General features: G+C 42.6%; 1 pseudogene; it reads right to left on the bottom strand.

Moving 5' to 3' along the window:
- Positions 1–3,705: 3,705 nt before the first annotated feature.
- LOC118984295 (keratin, type I cytoskeletal 18-like) lies at positions 3,706–19,732 on the bottom strand (annotated as a pseudogene).
- Between the last annotated feature and the right edge of the window lie 1,934 nt (positions 19,733–21,666).

Genomic DNA, 21,666 nt, shown 5'->3' with positions numbered 1-21,666 from the left:
ACCAAATACTTCAGGCATATCCTCCTGTTTTATTGATCTGGGTGGTATTTTGGTAGCTGGACCTAGTTGGGAAATGAAAACCCTAAGAGTTTAACAATTTTGTTGAATTGGCACTGACTTCTCTTTAAATAGACTCAGTTTTGCAGAGCCCTGCACAGAGTTCCTGGGTTTGGTCCTCATCTGGGCAGTGTCAGGCAAAGTGGCTGTGAGGATGGTGTGACACATTTGCCAGTGTGCTCTGAGCTGATGCCTGTGCTCCCGGGAAGCACTCACTGGTGCTGTGCTCCCTCTAAATGAATAAAACCTGTCCTGGCTCCAAGAGTGACTGCCCTCACAAGTGCTCTGAGGAGAGCAAATGATGTGGGCCATGGCAATCCTTTTGTAAAAAGCACACTTTTATGTCTTTTATGAATGGTTCCAACAATGAGTGCACCTGAAAGCTTAGGCATGTGATGTGAAGAAAGTATGGGATGCTGTGGTGCTTTGAGGTTCTCTAGCTGGGAGGGGAAGACCCAGAGGGACTGGCCACCCTGGTTTCTCCTCTTTATTAAGTAGAGTGACACTGAGTGGTCCCGTTTACAGGTAAGAGCAGAGTCTCACGGGGAGCCGACCAGACCCAAATGTCAGTCCTTTGTAGAACCCCTGGACTCCTCATCTCAAGCCTTCCTGGCCTCACTGACCTGAGCTAACCCTGTGGGGGCCAAGGCAGTGCGTAATGACTCTGAGCACTGGTTTTCCCTCTGCATCTCCCACCAAAGGATTCATCCCACTCTTCTTTCTTAGAGCTGGGTTGTCTTCCTATTCATTTCCTTGGCTCAAGGTCAGGGTCACCCTCTTCCTCCACCCCCCCAAGGCTGACCAGAGAGCTGACAACACCCCCAAGACTGGGCAGGGCCACCTTCTCCTTGCTGCAGCACAGAGCATTCAAGTGGCGTCTGCAGACGCTGAAGCTCTAACACTAAACCAATGACAACGCTGATTTTCAAATGGGTTTAATGATGGACAATCTGCATACCAATTGACTCATCTGCGCACGGAGGGCTTAGAACAATACAAGAAAACGATGTAAAAAGGTCTGTGCTGCGATGACAATCGCTTCCCAGTGTGCTGACCTTCGGTAAATGAAGCAAACAAAAGTACAGTTCTCTTTGGAGGAGACATTAATGCGTCATTAAGAATGGGTACAGCTGCATCGCGCAAGCACTTTGTTAAAAATATTCTTTTCATTTTGTGTCTGTCCCGTAATTATAATGGAAGTATTGTGCAAGTCAGCCAGTAAGCTTATGCAGAAAAATATTTATGTTTTGTAATATCCGCACAGATTCCAAAGTGTATTGTCAAGTGTAGCTGCTGTATCGGATTTTGTCGGTTGTCACCTCTTACTGACAGTTTTAAACTGGCCCATTGCCTGTGTTATCACGATTGTCGACTGTTCTTGCTCTGTATTTGCATGATGCACATCCTGGCCTTCAGGAAAGGCTCACTGTTGAACTCTGTAGTTAGTTTGGGGAAGATGAGGCTGTAACCTCCTCCATCAGGAGGCCCATGGTTGCTGCTCCCCTCTTTTCTCATGGTCAGCCCAACTTAGTGGCCAGTGGCCAAAATGCCCACCGCTGCAGAAAGGCCCCAAAAGCATAGTTAGGATACCCAATTGTGTTCGTCTAAGAAAATGATTTAGAAACTGCCCCTAACTTGTCTTCCATGGTGGGGTGGATATTGGAGGGGACCTAAGCTTTTTACTGTCTGACAAAGAGACCAGCTCTGAGGAGGGGAGAGTTTGGCCCAGGGCTGCAGCAGGAGCATCCTCTTAATCCCTGGGCTGCACCTGGGATCAGGAAAGGCATAAATAGGAATGAGCTGGTTCAAGGGACAACAGCAGCATGGAGCAGGTAGACCCTTTGGCACCCCAACAACGCAAAGGACACTGTCTTTGGCAAACACCTCAAAACTAAGTTTCCTTAAGAAAGAAAGCTGGAATGTTAGCTTCTTTCAGGACATTGTCAGGCCAAGGGCACCCCCTACCTTCTCACCCAGACCAAGGTCACCTGATTCAGGGAAGAGCTTGTTTTCTACCTGCTGCTTGCTCCACTGTGACTATACCTGAAGACGCGTTAATCGGCTGCTCAGCTTTGTGGCAGCAGTACAGCAGCAGGACAAAGAGGGTCACTCCTTTATTCGCTGCCATGTTCCCTCCAGCTGAAGGAGGAGGACCTTCTCCTGAACACCCCTCGGCTTCACTCACCTTGGTCTCCAGGATACTGTGGAATGTCCAGGGACTTGTGATATCACGGCAGAGAGTGAGCTGGGTCCTGCGCTGTGTGGGGGAGGGTTGTGCCCAGGGTCTGTGACATCATGACAGGAAGTGAGTTGGGTCTTGTCCTGCATGTGTGGGGAAGAGTTGTTCCCAGAGTCTGTGACTGGGAAGAAGGGGGAGGTTGGTGTGGCCTAGGATAATAGACATGCCCTCTACTTGTTTCAATTGCCTAGTCTGGTGCTTTCCTTAATTATGCAGACCCTGAGGTCTGAAGGGGTAGGATGCTAACCAGGACTCTTAAGTGCAAGTGGCAGAACCAAACAAAATCTGCTTAAGTGGAAAGAGATGCGCCGGAAGGAGGCTGGAGAAATGAGTGAGTTATAAGACAATGCTGGAGCCATCAGTTCCATAGTGTGCTTGAAGAGCAGGAGCTGATGCTCCAGGTCTTCCCATCCTCTCATCAGACTCCTCTCTTCCCCTTCTCTTTTCATCAGCCTCAGCCCCAAACTCTTCCTGGTAGTACGCTTTCATCACAAGATATGAACATGATTGCATGTCTCACAGTATCATCCAGCTCCATCCACTAGAGAGTCTTGAGTTTTCTCCAAAAGCACCAGTGAGAAAGCCACAAGGGAAGCATTATAGTTGAGTCATGGATCACAACCCATCCCAGGACCAAGTTCTCTGTCTGGAGCTCAGAGTAAGGTACCTGGTCCACACAGGTCAGGGCTCTTCTGTGGGCAAGGGTGAGGTTCCAGATAGTAAATCTTCAAATCACAGGGAAGTGTACAAGAATACTAGCATTTTCTAAATTGACTTAAGGACTGTAAAGACAACTGGCTTAGTAGGCATCTTTTGTCTTTTTAATTTTTTTTATTGCTGATATGGGGAACTACTGCAGATTTTTAATTTTCTTCCTAATAGATGTAGTAGAATTCAATCTACCTCTGAGAATGATCATGGAGGACAATACAAATATTTGCAGTGTTCATTAGTAATATTAAGTAAGCTCTCCATTCTTTTCCATTGATTTATGTGTCCGTTTTTATGCTGATACCATGCTGTTTTGATTATTATGACCTTATGGTATAGTTTCATATTAGCTAATGTAATTTCTCCAACTTTGTTCTTCTTTCCCAGGATGCTGTTGCTAGATGGGGCGTTTTGTGGTTCCACATAAATTTTTGAAATATTTGTTCCAGTTCTTGTGAAATATGTTGTTGGAATATTGATAGGAATTACATTGAATCTACATTGCTTTGGGTAGTATAGACATTTTAATGGTGTTAATTCTTCCTATCCATGAACATGGTATATACTTCCATTCATTTATATCGACAGTTTCTTTCCTCAGTGTCTTATAATTTCCTAGTAAAGCTGTTTTACATCCTTGGTTAGGTTTATTCCTAGGTATCTTATTTTATTGTTTATTTATTTATTTTCAATGAACTTTTTATTGGCCTTCAGCCCTACCAAGGGATGCCCCATTTCTTCTGCCTTTAATGCCTCAGAACTTTGGTGTCATTGACCTCAAACACCACTCTGCCATCCACAGTCCTGTGGGTTGTAGTCTTTTGGATGGTTTGTAAAGAATGACTCTTATTCAGGGTGTCAACAAGATTGAAGTCCTCTCCTTCTTCCAGTAGGCTGTGGTAGGTGACAGTCTCAGCCTCCAGCTTGACCTTGATGTTCAGCAGGGCCTCATACTGCTGGGATGGGCACTGCCCCTCTGCTGAGGTCGAGGCCAGCTCTGACTCCAGGTGCAGCAGGATCCCATTGAGTTGTTCCACCTGCATGGCATAGTGTGTCTCTGCTTCCCTCAGGCTGTTCTCCAAACTGACATTCAGATTCCTCATTGAGTCCAGGTCAATCTCCAATGACTGGACCATACATTTCAGCTCCACGAATGTCATCTTAGCAGCACATATCTTAGTGGTCTGTGAGGTGACCACTGTGGTGCTCTCTTTGACCTGATGGGACCAGTACTTGTCTAACTCCTCTTGGTTCTTTCCAGTCAGCTCATCATACTGGGCCTGGATGTCTGCCATGATTTTGCCAAGGTCCTGAGATTTGGGGCATCCAACCCCACAGCCAACCCAGAATTGACAATTTGGGGTTGACCATTTACTTCCTCCTTGTGGTTCTTCTTCATGAAGAGCAGCTCCTTGAGAGCCTCAATCTCTGTCTCCAGATGCAGCCAAGTGATATTGGTGTCACCAATGACCTTTTGGAGCCCATTAATGTCATTCTCCACAGACTGGAGCACAGCCAGCTCCAGCTCATACTTGACTCTGAAATCATCCGTAGCAAGACAGGCATTGTTAATCTGCAGAATGATGCTGGTGTTGTCCACAGAATTTGCAAAGATCTGAGCCCTCAGGTCCTCAATCACCTAGAAATAACAACCTCAGTCTTTGACCTGGGGTCCCTTCTTCTCTGAGTGTTCTGAATTTTCTTCATTCTCTGATTATCAGCCTCCAGGCTTCTCACCCTCTCTAGGCAGGTCATTTAGGCAAGGAGACCATTGTATAGTCTACTTCTTGCTCTGGATGCCCCCTATGCCCACCAGGCCCCCAGCCATCTCTGCAGCCAGGTCACCAGATCCCCAACTGCCCCTCACACTGGTGGAGTGGGACACTGAGATCCCAGAGCCTGAGGCCTTGGTGCTGCTGGGTGGCTGGACCCAGTAGCTGGGCAACTGCATGGAGCCCAGTGTCCAGTAGCTTGTGGAGAAGCTGGAGCATGTGCTGAAGCCCATGTTGTTCAGGGGGGAAGGTGAGAAACCATGACTCAGGTTGAAGCTGCCTCTTTTTANTATGCCCACCAGGCCCCCAGCCATCTCTGCAGCCAGGTCACCAGATCCCCAACTGCCCCTCACACTGGTGGAGTGGGACACTGAGATCCCAGAGCCTGAGGCCTTGGTGCTGCTGGGTGGCCGGACCCAGTAGCTGGGCAACTGCATGGAGCCCAGTGTCCAGTAGCTTGTGGAGAAGCTGGAGCATGTGCTGAAGCTCATGTTGTTCAGGGGGGAAGGTGAGAAACCATGACTCAGGTTGAAGCTGCCTCTTTTTAAAGCAATTATAAATGGGATTGTTTTCTTAATTTTCCTTTCTGTCAGTTGGTTATAGGTGTATAAAAATGCAACTGATTTCTGGATATTAATTTTGTATTGCTACTTTGCTGAATTCATTTATCAGTTGCAGTAGTTTCTTGTTGAAATCTTCAGGGTCTCTATGTGCAATATCATGTTATCTACAAATAATGGCAATTTTACTTCTTCCTTTCCAATTTGAGTGCCTTTTATTTCTTCTTCTTGTCTGATTGCTGTGGCCCACAACTTTATAGTCAATTAATATTTAATAGAGGAAGCAAGCACATACAATGGGCTAAAGATAGTTCACTCAATAAATGAACTATCTTTAGCCCATTGTATTCTTGTGTTGGGAAAATTAGAGAGATACATAAGAAAAATTAAACTAGAGCACCCTTTTATACCACATACAAGAATAAATTCAAAATGGAGTAAATACTTAAATGCTAGACCCCAAAACTATAAAAATCCTAGAAGAAAACATAGGCAGCAAAATCTTGGACATAGCTCATAGTAATATTTTATCAGGTATATCTCCTGGGCAAGGAAAACAAAAGGAGAAATAAGCAAATGATACTACATTGAATTAAAAAGTTCTTTTGCAGCCCTGGCTGGTGTAGCTCAGTGGATTGAGCGCAGGCCTGCAAACCACACGATCGCAGTTCGATCTCCAGTCAGGGCACATGCCTGGGTTGCCGGCCAGTTCCAAGCAGGGGACTCACGAGAGGCAACTGTACATTGATATTTCTCTCCTTCCCTCCTTCCCTTCCCCTCTAAAGATAAATAAATAAAATATTTAAAAAAATAAAAATAAAAAGTTCTTTTGCAGAGTAAAGGAAATCAACAAATTAAAAAGACAACTCTCAGAATGAGAGAACATTTTCACCAATGCATCTGATAAGGGGTTAATACCCAAAATTAATAAAGAACTTAGAAAAGTCAACACCAAAAAGCCAAACAACTCATTTAAAAAATGGGCAAAGGAGCTGAATAGACACTTCTCCAAAGAGGACAAATGGATGGCCAGTAGATGTATGAAAAGATGCTCAAAACCACCAATAATCAGAGAAATGCACATTTCTCTGTGAAAAGGAAAACAAAGACATCAGGGGAGAGGCTGTAGGTGTGCAGGCAGTGTCCCGATACTCTGGTCCCAACATGGATCTTTCATGTCAGCATCTGGACTTGGTCCACGCCAGCCAGATTCCTGCAGATGAGCGATCCGTGTCGCCTGAAGTCATGGTCAGGGCCATTTCTTGTACAAGCAGGAACTAGAACTGCTGCTGCCTTCAATATGTTCATAAAGAAACTATCAGTGTGTAAGTTCTTTTTATCAGTTTGTTGGTAGATCTTATTCTAATTCTATTTCATGGTATGTCAGAGTAGTATAAAGTTTTTATTCTATAACATGATGACATACAGAGCAGTGACCTGGACGCTTGCTATTCAAGTGTGATCCTTGGGCCAGTAGCCTTAGCACGAGGCAGGGAAAATACAAATAAACAATGGCACCATACATGAGAGCAGAATTCTGACCCCACTGCAGTTACCACTCAGGAAACGAAAGTACCATCCACAGTAACCAGTCCAGGTAGTGAAATTATTTTCCATGGTAACCAGTCAAGGAAGTGAGACTGCCATCTCTGGGGGAAGAATAATTTTTTTCTACCTTTCTAGGGTCTGGTAACAGGTCTTACAATGAAATATACATGATATTAACAAGAGAAAAATAACCAAACTTAATTACATATGTACATGCAGGAATTCTACATACAGGAGAGTTGAGACCCCACATCCATTAGAGGTTCAGGGACAGAAAGGTAAAATGAGGTATATATGGTATATATGACATCCTGAACTGAGGAATAAGGTAAGGTGCCTGAGGCTACAGAGTGTAGGAGGGTAGCTCATAAGATGTAGCTTGTTTGGTTAGGGAGTTATTTGTATATGCCAAGGTTGTGGGTTTGATCTCTGGTCAGGGCACATACAAGAAGCAACCAATTGCTCTAGCTGGTATGGCTCAGTGGACTGAGTGCTGACCTGAGAGCCAAAGGGTTGTAGGTTCAATTCCTAGTCTAGGACACATGCCTGAGTTGCAGGCCAAGTCCCCAGTAAGGGGCCTGCGAGACACAACCACACATTATTGTTTCTCTCCCTCTCTCCTTCTTTTTCCCTCTCTAAAAAGAAATAAATAAAATATAAAAAAGAAGCAATTAATGAATGCATAAATAAGGGCAACAATAAATTGAGGTTTATCTCTCTCTCTCCCATTTCCTCTCTCTCTAAAATCAATTAATTCAATAAAAAATTTTAAGACCCCATTTTAAATTCTTTAAGGGAAAGGTAAAATTTTCTCTTGTGCCTGCAGTGTCTTAATTTCCTTCATCTTAAAATAATCCACATGTCAAAGTAGAGTGTCTTGGCCACCCTGCTCTGAATCCTTTCACCTCCGTGGTTACCAGCTCAGGAGATGAAACTACCACCTACAAAAATCATCCGGGAAGTGAAACTACCATCCACAGTTATTACTCAGGAAGTAAAATTCTTTCAATAATAAACAGACCAAGAAGTAAAACTATCTGTAGTAGCCGCCCAGGTAGTTAATCTACAACTCCTGCAGCAATTGGCCCCAAATGCTCCAAACCTGACCAATAACTGTAACTTTTCTAATTTTTATCTCCACTTTTAACTTAGGACCAACCAGAGAGAGCCGGGTGCTAGTGGAAGGAAGCTTTGGGCCTTTCCCTGTAACGGTGCAGGAAACCAAGCCAGAGAGATCTTCCCTGGGCAGGTGTGTCCCAAAGACCCGTGTAAAACAACATGCATTTATTATTTTACCAGCTCTGGAGACCACAAGTCCAAATTGAGTCTCAATGGGATACACACACACACATACCCTATTGGCTCTCTTTCTCTGAAGAACCCTGACTAACGAAGACATGGATAATCCAGAATAATCTCCCCACTTCAAATTCAGATAATTAACAATCTTAATTCCATCTATAGCCTTAGTTACCCCTTGCTATATAGCTCAAAGTATTCACAGGTTCTTGGGATTATAGGCCTGGGGATATAAACCTTTTGGGGAGACCACTATTCTGTAGACAACAATGTCTTTTGCCCATTTTCCAATTAGATTTTTTTAACTGTGGAATTTGAGAGTTCTTTATATATTTAAATATAAATACTTTTGTTAGATATGTGACTTGCAAAAAATTTCTCCCAGCCTTGGAAGAAGTTTTAGCTTGTCTTTTTATCTTCTTGATAAAGTCTTTGGTAGAAAAACAATTGTTTTTAATTTTGCTGACATCCAATATATTGATTTTTCAAAAGATGGATTATGCTTTTGGTGTCATATTGACAAACTCTTCACCAAAAGCCTTAGGTCTTGAAGATTTTCTCCTATCTACTAAACACTTTGTAGTTTCACATTTCAATCTATGCTTGAGTTTGCTGAGGTGTGTGGTTTAGTTCAAAGTTTTCTTTCTTCATCACTAGATTTATACTTACTCTCACACCATGTTCTGAAATGGTTATTCTTCTTTCAATGAATTGCTTTTGTCTTTTTGTCAAAAATCAGCTGGCTGTAATTGTGTGGGGCTATTTCTGGGTTCTCTCTTCTGTTTCATTGATCAGTGTGTTATGCCTTCATCAATACTACACTGATTTCTCGAGCTATATAAAAAATTGCTGGGATTTTAATGGGAATTGTGTCAAACCTGTACATAAATTTGAGGAGAATTGCCAATCCTTTTTTGTGTGAATGGAAATGAGCATGCAATCTTTTTTCATTAGTTTGCTAATATGGTCAGTTACATTAAGGAATTTCTATTGTTTTACATTTTAAAATATTTTATTTATTTATTTTTAGAGAGAGGGGAAGGGAAGGAGAAAGAGTGAAAGAGAAATATCAATGTGTGCTTGTCTCTCATGTATCCCTTACTGGGGACCTGGCCCACAACCCAGGCACGTGCCCTGACTGGGAATCTAACTGGTGACCCTTTGCTTCACAGGCTCGCGCTCAGTCCACTGAGCTAGGGGTTTTACATTTTACCCACCCAGCCTGGGCTTTATTGTTTTACATTTTAAACACTGATTATTTTCTGTTTTCTTTATTCCACTATTGAGTTTATCTTGTGAGTTTTAAAATATTTCAGATACAGAATTTTTTATTTCTAAAATATCCATTTGGTTCTTCTTTCTATTTTCTATTTATTTGCTGAAACTTTCTTTGTCTTTGTTGAGGCTTTCTATTTTTTTTCATTTGTTTTGAGCATGTTTGTTAATGCGTCTTGAAGCATTTTTATGATTACTGCTTTAAAATTCTTATCGGATAATTCTAACATTTGTGTTATTTCAATGTTGGCATCTGTTGTTTATCTTTTCTTGTTCCATTTGTGATTTTACTGGCTCGTGCTGCAACAAATGGTTCTTGATGGAAACCGGGACCCTGTGTGTATTGTAAGACTTTGGGTCTCATCTGGAGCTGCCCTTCAGCAGGCTTCTGCTGTGTCACTCTGGGATGACGTCCAAGCTACCCTGCTTTTATGCGCTACCACAACCCAAAAGGCGGGGCTGAGGAACAGTTTTATAGCCCAGTGATGGTACAGTGTAAGTCTAGGTTCCCCATTCAACTTCTGCTTGTGGGCTGGGAACAGGTGTGCATCTTTTTCTGTGGTGTTTGGTCACTGTAAAGATGTTGTTGTATAAACGTTGTCTATCTCTTCCTTGTTCTTGGGCTGGTGAGAGCAGGCTTTTCTCCTCTGGGTCCATGGGCATTTCCAGGTTGCCAGCCTCTTCAGCACCCTGTTGGGGTTCATGGGGCAATCCAAGAAGCTAGGAACTCACTGTCATGTCATTCTTTGGCCTCGAGTCCCTTGTCCATCTGCCTTCTCTGTACCTTCTGGAGACTTCTCATACTTGCTTTGTGTGGTGTGTCCAGGGTTTTTTGCTGTACTTAGCCAGGAGAACAGGGAAAAGTGCATCTGCTTCAATTTTGCCAAAGTAGAAGTTCATGCATGCTCTCTTAAAGAGAACATTTTGGGGGCATTGTGTCTAACTTGTTTAAGCTTTGGAGAGACAATGCACACTGTAGTAAAGAGATAAGCTTGAGCCTAGCTCGGGCTGTGTAGCTCAGTTTGTTGGAGTGTTGTCCTGTACACCGAAAGTTGTAGGTTTGATTCCTGATAAGGGCACACACCTAGGTTGTGGGTTTGATCTCTGGTTCTGGCCAGTATGGGAGGAAACTGATCAATGTTTCATTCTCACATTACTGTCTGTCTGTCTAGCTCTATCTCTCTTCTTCTCTCTCTCTAAAAAATCAATGAACTTACCCATCAGTAAACTTATCCTCGGTGAGAGTTAAAAAAAAAAGAGGTCAACGAGACTCAGATAGGCTGACTTCCTAGCTCAGCCATTTACCAGCTGATGATTTACCCTTTGGGTGTCAGCTTCTGCACATTTGCAGCTGGTTCTCGGCCCAGTGGTGTTTTCTCTCTGGGTCTCCACTCTTTGCTGCTATACCTTGGCCCCTGACGTGTTTAAGTCCAGGAGAAGATTCTGTGCTGGCCAGATGCTGAGCAGGTGACGTTGACAGGATTTGGGGGTTCTGGTAAGAAAGATTTATTTGAGGCACGTTTGGCCACAGGATAAATCCATGGAGTCCCCAGCTCATGGTCTTTCAATGTGGTGTGATGGCTTGGAAGGGCTGGGTCTGCGGAGAGAACCCAGAGGCTGGTGTTGGGGGGGGACTGCAGCAGACACACATTTTTCAGGTTTCCAAGTTCATGAAACATCTGCTTCCAGAGAACCTGAGAGGCAAATGTGGGACGTTTTGATGCACCAGGAGGCCTTAGCATGGCAGGACCAGGTGACTGTTGGCACATCTGTATGTCACCAGATGCTCCAGTTAAAGGTCATTTTCAAAGCACATATGTAGTTGTTTTCACTTATGAAAATATCCTGGAGACCCATAATTTGGCAATATACATATAATCAATTGTTTCAAAAGCAGAAGTGATGCTGGCTATTATAATGTAAACTGTTCTCTAAATGAAAGAATTAAAGGAACATAATTGGAGAAGTATACAAACAGTGGTTAATATGCTGCTTCTTGCAGAGACATAGTACAACTTATAATCTTCCTCTATGGTGTATGTTGTCAGTGTTTAATCAGGCGTGTGAATGTAGTCAGGTGTTAAACTGTTCTATTAGCTGGGATGTTGCACTATTATTTACTGAGATGTTTATGTTATGTTGTTGTTGGCTCTCTGAGCTTCTCTTTCTCTTGCTCCTCTTTCTCTGGTCTCTGCAATCTGTATAATTGTCTTCTTACTTTTGTCTTTAGAAAGCTTTAAATAGAGTTACTGAGAACGATTAACTGTGTCAGAATCACAAAGTTCTGGTGCTTTACAGATTAATTACAGGGACTTGTTATGCTGGTGCTTTAAAAAGTGAACTGGGACCTGGGTCTAGCATGGAGGTCACATGGGATGGCAGCCAGTGGCCTTTTGTACCCACCCTTGGGGACATCGACCTTGACCTCAATGGGCTGTAATAACTCCACATACCCGAGATCCCTCTACTGGGAATTTCAAAGGTTGGTGACAGGTGAAATGTCAAAGGAAAGTGACAACTTTTCTTTTTTTTAAAAAAGATTTTATTTATTTATTTATCTTTAGAGGGGAAGGAGAGAGGGAGAGAAACATCAATGTATGGTTGCCATTTGTGCATCCCCTGCTGGGAGTTGGCCGGCAGGGAACTGGACTACAACCCCAGCATGTGCCCTGACTGGGAATCAAACCTCAATCCTCTGGTTCGCAGGCCCGCGCTCAATCCACTGAGCTACACCAGCCAGGGCTGGAAAGTGACAACTTTTCTGAGGAAGCAACAGGAAAAGGTTTGCCTGAGTAAGGAAATTCCCTAAACATTGCTATATTCATTCATTCATTCATTCATTCATTCATTCATTCATTCATTCATTCTTTGTCTTCTTACGAAGTGCGCTTTCTGGGAGGATTGTGCTTCAGTATTGCTGCTACAGGCAATCAGATTGGTTGTAAATTTCTACATGCAATAAAGTTCAATCTCTCTGTGTGGCCAGTTGGTTTAGTTGCCCAGCTGTGAACTCCGCATGATGTGTTCACTGAGGCCAATGTCATATTTTTGGGGTTCTGTTTTATATCAATCTCTTAAATTCAAATGAAGAATCTAATATTGTTTTAAAAATGATTTTGGCAAGATTAAATAAAATATACAAAATGCATTGTGGTGTGAAAATGGAATCACCTTACAATTAAAGAACAAAAGCTGCTTATTTAAGATTAAGTATTAATTGAAAAACTAGGAGAAAAATTGACCAGGGGTTAGATATAAAATTGCACTAAAAACGTTTTTCCAAATCTACTTGCAAAACATAATGCTATGGAGTAGGATCTCTGTTAGCTGTGTTTAATTTAAAGAATATCATTAACTGGAGGAAATGAACAGGGAAACAGGGCAAAGAAACCTTAAAGACACTCACCAGCAACACCCCACTAATACATGTGCTTAAGTCTAACTGCTGTTTTCCCAGTCACAGCTGAGACCAGACAATGGTTAAAACCTCTTGCATTCTCCGTGGAGTGCATTAATAAATTCACAGTTGTCAGTCCTACAATTATTGGGACTCGGAGTGACTAAGGATTAGAACAGGGAATCCTGAATGTCTAGGCCACATGACCATCTTTAAGGTTCTAAAATCACGACTTAAGATGAAACAACTCTATTCATACCCATGGCCCTAACTGCTGTGTATATTGAATGGTATGAAAAGAATTTTTTCCGTTACTTGACCATTTCGGGCACTTATTGCTGCTGCCAACAGACTCAGGAGGTAACAGCATCCTCTTGGTAAACCTCTGAAATACGGCAATAGGAATAAAGCTCAGAGGACCCTCCATGAGCAGAGCAGAATCAGGGCACACTTTGGGTACCATCTCATCCAGAGGTTTGCTCCATAAAAGGGGGATAGTGTTGGCTCGTGACAAAGAAGAGAAAATTGGTGCTGCACCCCATAGTTAATGTGACAACATGCAGCTAATGAGCACTTAATGATCCCCAGACTGCTCATTTTTGTCACCCATTTGAGGATGTCACTTGTTTTATACTTAGCCCTGTGGTGTAGCATTAGCTTCGTGCTACAGTGAATTTGTCAAGGTTTTTTAAAAATCTGAACAAAAGTGCTAGAAAATGTGTACAGATACGAAGAGACAGAACATATATACACCTGTTCAGATAATGTATAATTAGCTGAAGAGAATTTTTGGTTGAATGTGTAAACTGGCAGTAAAATTTTACTTTACATTTGGTAAGATGTAAAGTAAAATTTTACCTTAACACCGAACATATTTTCTAGCCTGAAATCATTCTTGCAGATTAAAGATCCTGAGAGATCAATTGCCACTTTTTGCCTGGACACAGAAAGCACATCACTTTCGAAATGGGATTAAGGAGTTCTATCTCAAAACCTGCAGATCCCATAATGTATGTATTTGTTATCTATATATACATATATATACTTAACTTGACATACAAATGCACATATACACACATTTCTTAAAAACACCACTTCTCCATTCGTTCCTAGTCTGTCATGTCTCGCCATTAAAAGTTCTCTTCTCTGTTCTTCGTTTGGGTGAGTGCATCCGAGGACTCTGAGATGCCAGAAAAGAAGTAGAACATGTCAGTTTTGGGGAAAAAATGCAAAGAGTTCTTTTTGTCATTCTAATGTTCTACAGGTAAGATCAACTTTGCAAAGACGTTCCACTCTGATGGCTGTTAAATATTGCAATAAATGAGTGAAAAATTTTTCTTGTTCACTGATTTTCTTAGAGAACACCCACAGCCTTGATATAATCATGGAGTTTACTGTTTCCTTTCACATGGAAATTTCACATCTCCAGCCCCTACTCACCAAAGTTTATGCTTTGTTGTAAGTAATGATTCATGTTTCTTCAAAACAATGCAGAAAAAATAAAAGTCTACATACTTAGGAACTATAGTAAATGGTGGAAGTAAAATGTTTATCTTCTGATTTATAAATGTTCAGAACAGAATAGTAGTTTTGCTATATCATTTATGGGCTCCCCTAGGTCACTACAAAAATTCAACAGAGAATCTGAAGTTCACAGAACAAACCATAGATGGCGACACAGTACACAGCTCCTTAAAACCATAGAGGTACAAATTGTCTTCTTACTGGCTCAGGTGGCTGAATTTTTACCATTAGAGAGTTCTTCCTTTGCATCAAGTATTATGACATTGAGGTACCATTTAAAAATAAAATGTTTTTGGAAGTTATAACAATAATTTACCCCACTGATACTCAAGAGCTAATAATTTAGAAAATGTCTTCCCAAATGCAATAAAGTGTTGGCAAGTCTGAAGGCAGAGATCTGGGTGGAATAGTAAAGATGGATAAAGGTCCCTAATGAAGTGCCCTGATGGAGGACAATCTATGGGAGAAGTTGTCTTGGAGAGAGGAGGAGCTGGCTCCCTAAAGACACCTTCCACTTAATTCCGAATGTGACTGTGGGGCTTTCTTATAGCTCCCCTGTTTAGCTGAAAATGCAGCACATTTAAAATTCATATGCACATGAAATTCTATGGTAATCTGAGTCAGGAAGCAAGGAAAGGCAGCGAGACTATTGCAAGTGCAGCATCTCTTTCAATTTAAAATTGAACACTTAGAATTCAGAATTTTCTAATTTTGTTATCTACGAGCTCTTGGAGGTGAGTGCACCAGATTTATAATTTCATTTTAATAGATCTCATCATTAATGGCTGAGTATAGAAGTTGCTTCATTGCATTAGTATACCTGAAACTGGAACGCAGAGTTGTTCTGGGGTCTCCAGGTGGCCCAGAGGTTCAATGCAAAGTTGTTTTGCACAAAGGGATCGGCAAAAATAATTCTGGCCTTTTAGTTTTGATTTCCTTTCTATTGATTACACTAGGTACATTTAATTCCAAATCTTGGACATGGCTGACATGGTCATTCAATTGAGGTTTTGTAGTGGAGAAACCATTAAGAGAGTGCAGAGGGAAGACCATGCAATTTCCACTGGGATGGGGAATCAGGGCTAATTTATTCTGAGATCAAATTCGTGCCAAAAGCTTAGCAGGTCACAGACCGATGCCATCACTGAAGTATAAAGGACCTGATGTTTGGAGCGTGCATAGAAAGATGCACCCTCTGAGTCTCTGTTCAGGCAACATACACACAACTTGGGGAATGTAAATCTATAAACAACAAGAAATGGAATTTGGGCACCTGCGGCCTAAAGTGCTATCCTTATCTATTGCAAGTTGAACAACAACCAATTTTTCCACTTGTGTGTGTCTTCCATTTTTATTTGAAATAATTGAATGTAATTTTTAAATTAATTTAGATCTTTAAAAAGATACTATTTCCTCAGATGGAAACAAAACTGACAATCACGTGATAAATGCTCTGCTTCCTGTGACGTCATTACCTCCGTATGGAGAAAGAACATCATAAAGACAGGAGCCCAAGTGCCCTGGTGGCGCTTACAGGCTCTTTCTTTGCAAAGGCCAATTTAAGTACATTGCAGATAGCTCTCCTGAAAAGGAAAAATGACTTGGGCTTGGCATAATGATGCAAATATTTCCATTAATAAAAGCCTAGACTATCTTACAGGGTTTGCGGGGAACTTGAAAGCTTTCAAGTTTATTTCACTTTGAAGGAAGCGAAAACTCACCAAAGTTTGGTGTTCTGATGTTTTCAGATGTATTTCCCTGCAGTACAAATTTCACATTAGGGTTCAGTGCCAAGGGTACAGTGTTTCCCATGAGGATCCATTGGGCCACGTGTGCCAAAAGCTGCTGGCTTCTAACACCATTGGCTTTAGAGAAGCTTCAAGTGGTCCTGCCTGCTTTGGGAGGGGCAGCCTCTGGTACACCTGGGACCTGAGGTCAGGCGATCCCACCCTCAGAAGGCCTGCCTCACTTCCAGGCTAGTAAGCACTCCATGTCATGGGGGTGGCCTGCCCTCTCTCACTGTATGTCAGAGATAGGGAAAGGGAGAGAAGGCAAAAGGGGGACCAGGAGGCAAAGGAGCACTGAGAGGGCAGGAGGCAGAGAAGGTAGTGACCAAGGTTCCTTGGCTCAGCAGGCACTGTTGAACTGGGTTGCCATGATGTCAGAGCCCCAGTGGTAGTGGCGATGATGTTTCCTCCTATCACATTAACCTTGACTAACACATCTGATTAAGTGCTTTGAAGTAAAAGCACCTGCAGCTTCTTTGAAAGCCTACACATCAGACCCCACAGCCCAGAATATGCGCTGGTACATCACCCCACCTTCATTTTCCTGCAGCCCTGCCTCCTCCTCCCAATCTGTACCCCTCAGCTCTCTGCATCCTTTTCAACCACACACTGCGTCTGTGTGGGTGGAAGAGGCACGGGGTGTGATGTTCAGGAGCCAGACTGCCAGGTCAAAATCCTTTGTGGCCTCAGGCAAAGACCTGGGCTCCTCGTGCCTCAGTTTCTCTACCTGCACAATGGGGCCACTGACACACATACCCCTGGTAGGTGTGCAGATTAGAAACTCGGGTCAACTCGGGTGTTGTCATGAAACAGCCATATGATGGGGAAAATGGTGGGGTCAGAGGTCAGGTTACTTCCCCAGGCTCCGTTTTTGGCAGCTCAATGAGCAAAAGCTGGTTGAGCAATGCCCCACTGAAGCTTGGGACTGGTACTCCCCGTTGGGCTCCTGGGTCAGGGTCTGTCTTTTTGATTCCTTCTACCTCTTCCCAAACAATCCCTGACGCCACCCTGATTTCAGGCTGGCTCTTTGGAGAGGCTTCAGTGACCCCGGCCAGAGGTTGTCTCCACCCTGCTGCCAGGCCCGCCCTGCCTGCACGGGCTCCTTCAGATCACAAGCCAGGTATTGGTGTCAGGCCTTCTCCTGGCACAGCTCCCTGGTGACACCAGAGACAGGTCACTCTTTCGAAGGACTTTTACAAAATGTTTGAGGCTTTCAAAGAGCTGGATGCCATCCACCCTCCAAGATCTTACCATTCTCTAGAGAGATGACATGCTCTACTGGTGGCCTAGAAATTGTTACTCCCTGAGAGTATTTCAAATGAGTTTTTGTTACTTTGTAACTTCTCTGTTTTTTTTATTTAACTGAAAACATCTTTTCTCCTATCCCAACTCTCGTCACTCCCCTCCCCCTCATTTTATTCTCTATTCCCCACTGATTTGACTTCTGAAGGTGTTTCAAGAGTTTCTCCTCTGCAAGCATGACCCAGAATCCACCTCATTGCACCACTAAGATCCGATAGCCAAACAAGGTCCATCAGGCTCCTCGTGAGAAAGTCAATGGTATTTTCCGAGGTGAAGTGTCCTCAAGAGGAGAGGCTAATAAGAGTTTTTGAAATAATATTTGTTATTGTTTGGCTGAAAACAATGAATGTTTGGGGTGTTAAGCAACAAGATTGAGCCTCCTTTACAAAAAGCAAGTAGACCTGACTAAGCTGCTATCTCCAATGCTCAGCAAATGCCTCAGTTCCAAGGACGAGAGCTGCAAGGTCCGGTTCCACTGTGAGACCTCTGAGAGCTACTTGTTCTGAAAATGCTGCAGCTTGTATTAAAAATCAAAGTTCTAGCTATTTACTGTCCTTGTCTGTTAGGTTAGAATGCAAAAACCCTGATGGCTTTATTAAGCTAAGGGCTTTTCGGTGTAGGCGTTAGCTAACTGTAGATGGCCTTCTCGCTTTATCGAAAGGGTTATTTATTTATTTTTCATGGAAAGCATGTGTATTTTCTGCTGAGAGAATAGAGAGCTGCCTTACTGAGCACACCATCTATTAGCTAGTAATTTGAAAGTGTTACAAAGCAAGACTGTGCCAACCCTCCTCAACACCAACACCACTATTTTTTATAAACGTGTTGTCACTTCCCTGTGCCTGGAATGAAAGTCATCACTGATATGACTAGCCAGCACATCTAAAACACAGTATTATGGTTAACCTTAATAGAAGAAAATTATCTAAGTACACTGTAATAAGAGAAAATAAATTTATAATAACATGTATTTCAAAATGTAAATCCTTGGACAAAATGAAGTGGACAAACCCTTGCACCCCCTTTAAATGAATTTGTTTGAGTTTAAGAGAACTGAAGTAATATTCAGCTGACACTTGTTAGCACTTTTTCTTTGATATTTGAGGGGCTAACCAGTGGATTTGTATTTATATAAACACGCCTAGAGAGAGGCCCCTAGGAATGCACACGGTACACGGATGCCTTCCACTGGTGCATCAGAGAGAGTATTGGGGGCATTGTCCTGCCTGCAGCGTGAGTTTCCAAATTGACAAACAACTCTTGATAAAGGCCTGAAAAAAACAAAATACCACCTCCTTTGATTTACAAAGTCATTGCATCACTGGGAAATTCTGTTGATGCTAAACCCATGCAACACATATTTTGTGTTTATAGAAGAAAGAGAGAGTTGGGTTTGGTTGATAAAATCGCAGTTTCTGCCCACCAGCTGATCGAAATGAAAGTGTTCAGTGGGCCCTAGACCCCTGCAGCCAGAGGCCCTGAGCTGTCACTGGCTCAGAAAGTGCTTCACAGCCAAAATATTTCTCATGGTTTGTGGATTTTCGAGCTGTAATAAAATCTTCAGAAAGTAATACCCTAAGACTTCTGCAACTCAGAATGCTTCCCAGATGTGTAGGTGAAGCTGTCAAGCTGACATTGAAGCAAAGTGGTCACTCAGGAGCCCGGGCAGCAGATCTCCTTGCTCTGCTCCTTGGGGACTCAGTGGCTGGGCCCAGTGCAGACTGAGCACTTTGTCAGGAGGTGGTTAAACCCAATGGTGAAAACCCGTCACTCCGCAGTCAGAGCCCATCTTTCCAAAGCACACTCCGTCTCTCACTGGCAGTGCAGCTTGTCTGTAGCATCTTAGGGCGCCTGCCTCCCAGGATTGTGGGGATTAAAGGAGAGAATCTGAATGAAGTGTTTAGTGTGGCCCTAGTCCCTGGTAAGTGCTCAACGCACATTAGTTACAATCCCGTTTATTTTCCTTCTGTCGTTGACAACTTTATCAATACAGAAACCATCTCTAGCAAGAGTTCTTTTAGCAAAAGCACCTATTATATAAAATTGAACAGGAGTGCACAACGTCTCTGCAACCTGGCCAGCATATATCCTCTGAGACAGAGCTTTCACTGAGTTACATAACAGGGTACAAATGCTTTCTGTTTAACGTTGAGATGCAACTTCTCGGCTTGGGCAGAAATATAGCAATGGTTTAATAAACTCTAAATTTCCATGCCACATTCAGTTAAGGTTTGACTTTTACTAACTGACATGAACTCGGAAAAGCAGCTGGGGTTTTTCCTCAAATCTGTTTGTGGTCAAGACTCAAAGATGCTGACATCCATCTTTCTCCCCCTGTGTTCACAAGGTGGAATTTATTCCTCCACCCCCATTAGTCTGGCCTGGCTTGTGACTTCCTTCACCAATAGAATATGGCAGAAGTGGCAGTCCCTGAAATCCGAGGCCAGCTAAGGAAAAATACCTGTCTCTCACCTGGTCTCTTAAAAATGCTTGTATGGAGACTGCCATACTATAAGGAAGCCTAAGCTAGAGGTGGGGAGAATGAGGGAGGAGGGGAGGAGACCAGTCCAGCTTTTACACATTCAGCCTTTGGACAACTCCAGCATTAGCCACCAGCTGATTAAACTGTGGGAGGGAGCCCAAGTCAGAACTGCAACTGAGTCCATCCACCCCAAGACCTTGGAAATAGCAGTGCATTGTTATTTTAAGTCACAGAGTTTGGTACCATTTGCCATGTAACACTAGATTACTGAGTTCGTGCTGAAGGCATGCCATGAATATTATGGCCAATGTGAGATTATACAGTGTTTGTAGAGGATTATTCATCTAAAGTAGGCAAGATGAACCCTACTCACACCAGAAAAACTGTTAGGACCATTTACAACCATGCCCAACCATTCCAACTCTATACAACCATGCATAACTGTTGCAACCATATTTAACTATCGACAAACTACTATAATCATTTACAATCACCCACAACCATTTGTAACTATGGACAAGTACCCACAACCAAATGAAATAAGCCAATGCTCCTCCTGGGTCTAGTGGCCACACTTGTGGGCTGAGACAATTCATGAACTTTGGGCATCAATGGTTGTATTTGTCTCTGTCATCAGAACAACAGAACATCTACCAAAGACCGGTATGTGCCTGTGGGCATGTCTGGCTGTTATACCAGCAGAGTGGGCAGGAGCAAGCACCATGAGACCAGGAGTGTTCCAGAAGCAGAGTCCACTTTTTCCTACATTTGAATATCCTATTTCTATGTCTTTCATTCACAAAGAGCCAGCAGCTGCGCAGAGCTCGGCTTTTCTGCCTGTCAGGCACCATGTGACTGACTGCCCCACTCCTCTGTAAGAAGGTTGAAATAGCGTCTGTTTGCATGGCTCAGAAATTTAGGATCCAGTTTGACCAAAGGATGCATCCAACCCCACAAAAATGATGAAAATTTCATAGTCCAGACTTTATTCCTTATTTGCTGCTTGAATGGCATATAATAGGTAAATAGATTGTATTCCCTGAATTACACATTTTAGGTTAATAATTTAGACTCTTTAATGACTACAGTTCATAACTTATTGAAGCAGATCATATTCTGACATTTTTCTTCAAGGTCCTTGAAGGTCACCAGAATAAAGGGGCCATTGACACATGTAAAATACAACTGTAACTGTTGTTTGTTTTCCCTATTAGCATAAATGATATGGTTCAGTTCAATAGAAGTGTTCTATAAACACCTTCTACTAGAGCCAGAGAAAATATTGCTGATCTGCTCATGTGAAGCCTGAAGGTGTGGAATGTCTGGTTAGACTTTTGTCCCAGGGGTCCATGCAGGACGGGATGGCTGCAAAAATGTTAACAACACAGTAAAAGAAGTAAGGAGCGTGTTTCCCTTTAATGCATAGTAAGAGATATTTGAGTTCTATAAGACAGAAAATACACCTATATGGGGATAATTTATTTTAAAAATTCTTAGTTTTGTAACATCAGGAAGCAGAGCAGTACCTGTTCTACAATAATTATATCCACTGGTGCTATTTTGCATTCCTTTCATTTGAATATGAACTAAAGAACCCTTTTTACTATGTCAACACAGTTTAAATGACATATTACTTTTAATTTTCCCATTTGAATTTAAAGTTTTCTTTTGTTGAACATTGATTTGTCAGTTATTGCTACATGCAACTTTTAC

This window comes from Sturnira hondurensis, unplaced genomic scaffold, assembly GCF_014824575.4.
Source record: "Sturnira hondurensis isolate 20B ecotype Veracruz unplaced genomic scaffold, ASM1482457v3 Scaffold0003681, whole genome shotgun sequence".
NCBI classification, from domain to species: domain Eukaryota; kingdom Metazoa; phylum Chordata; class Mammalia; order Chiroptera; family Phyllostomidae; genus Sturnira; species Sturnira hondurensis.
The sequence above is the reverse complement of the archived record's forward strand: the minus strand, read 5'-3'. Positions and strand labels throughout refer to the sequence as shown.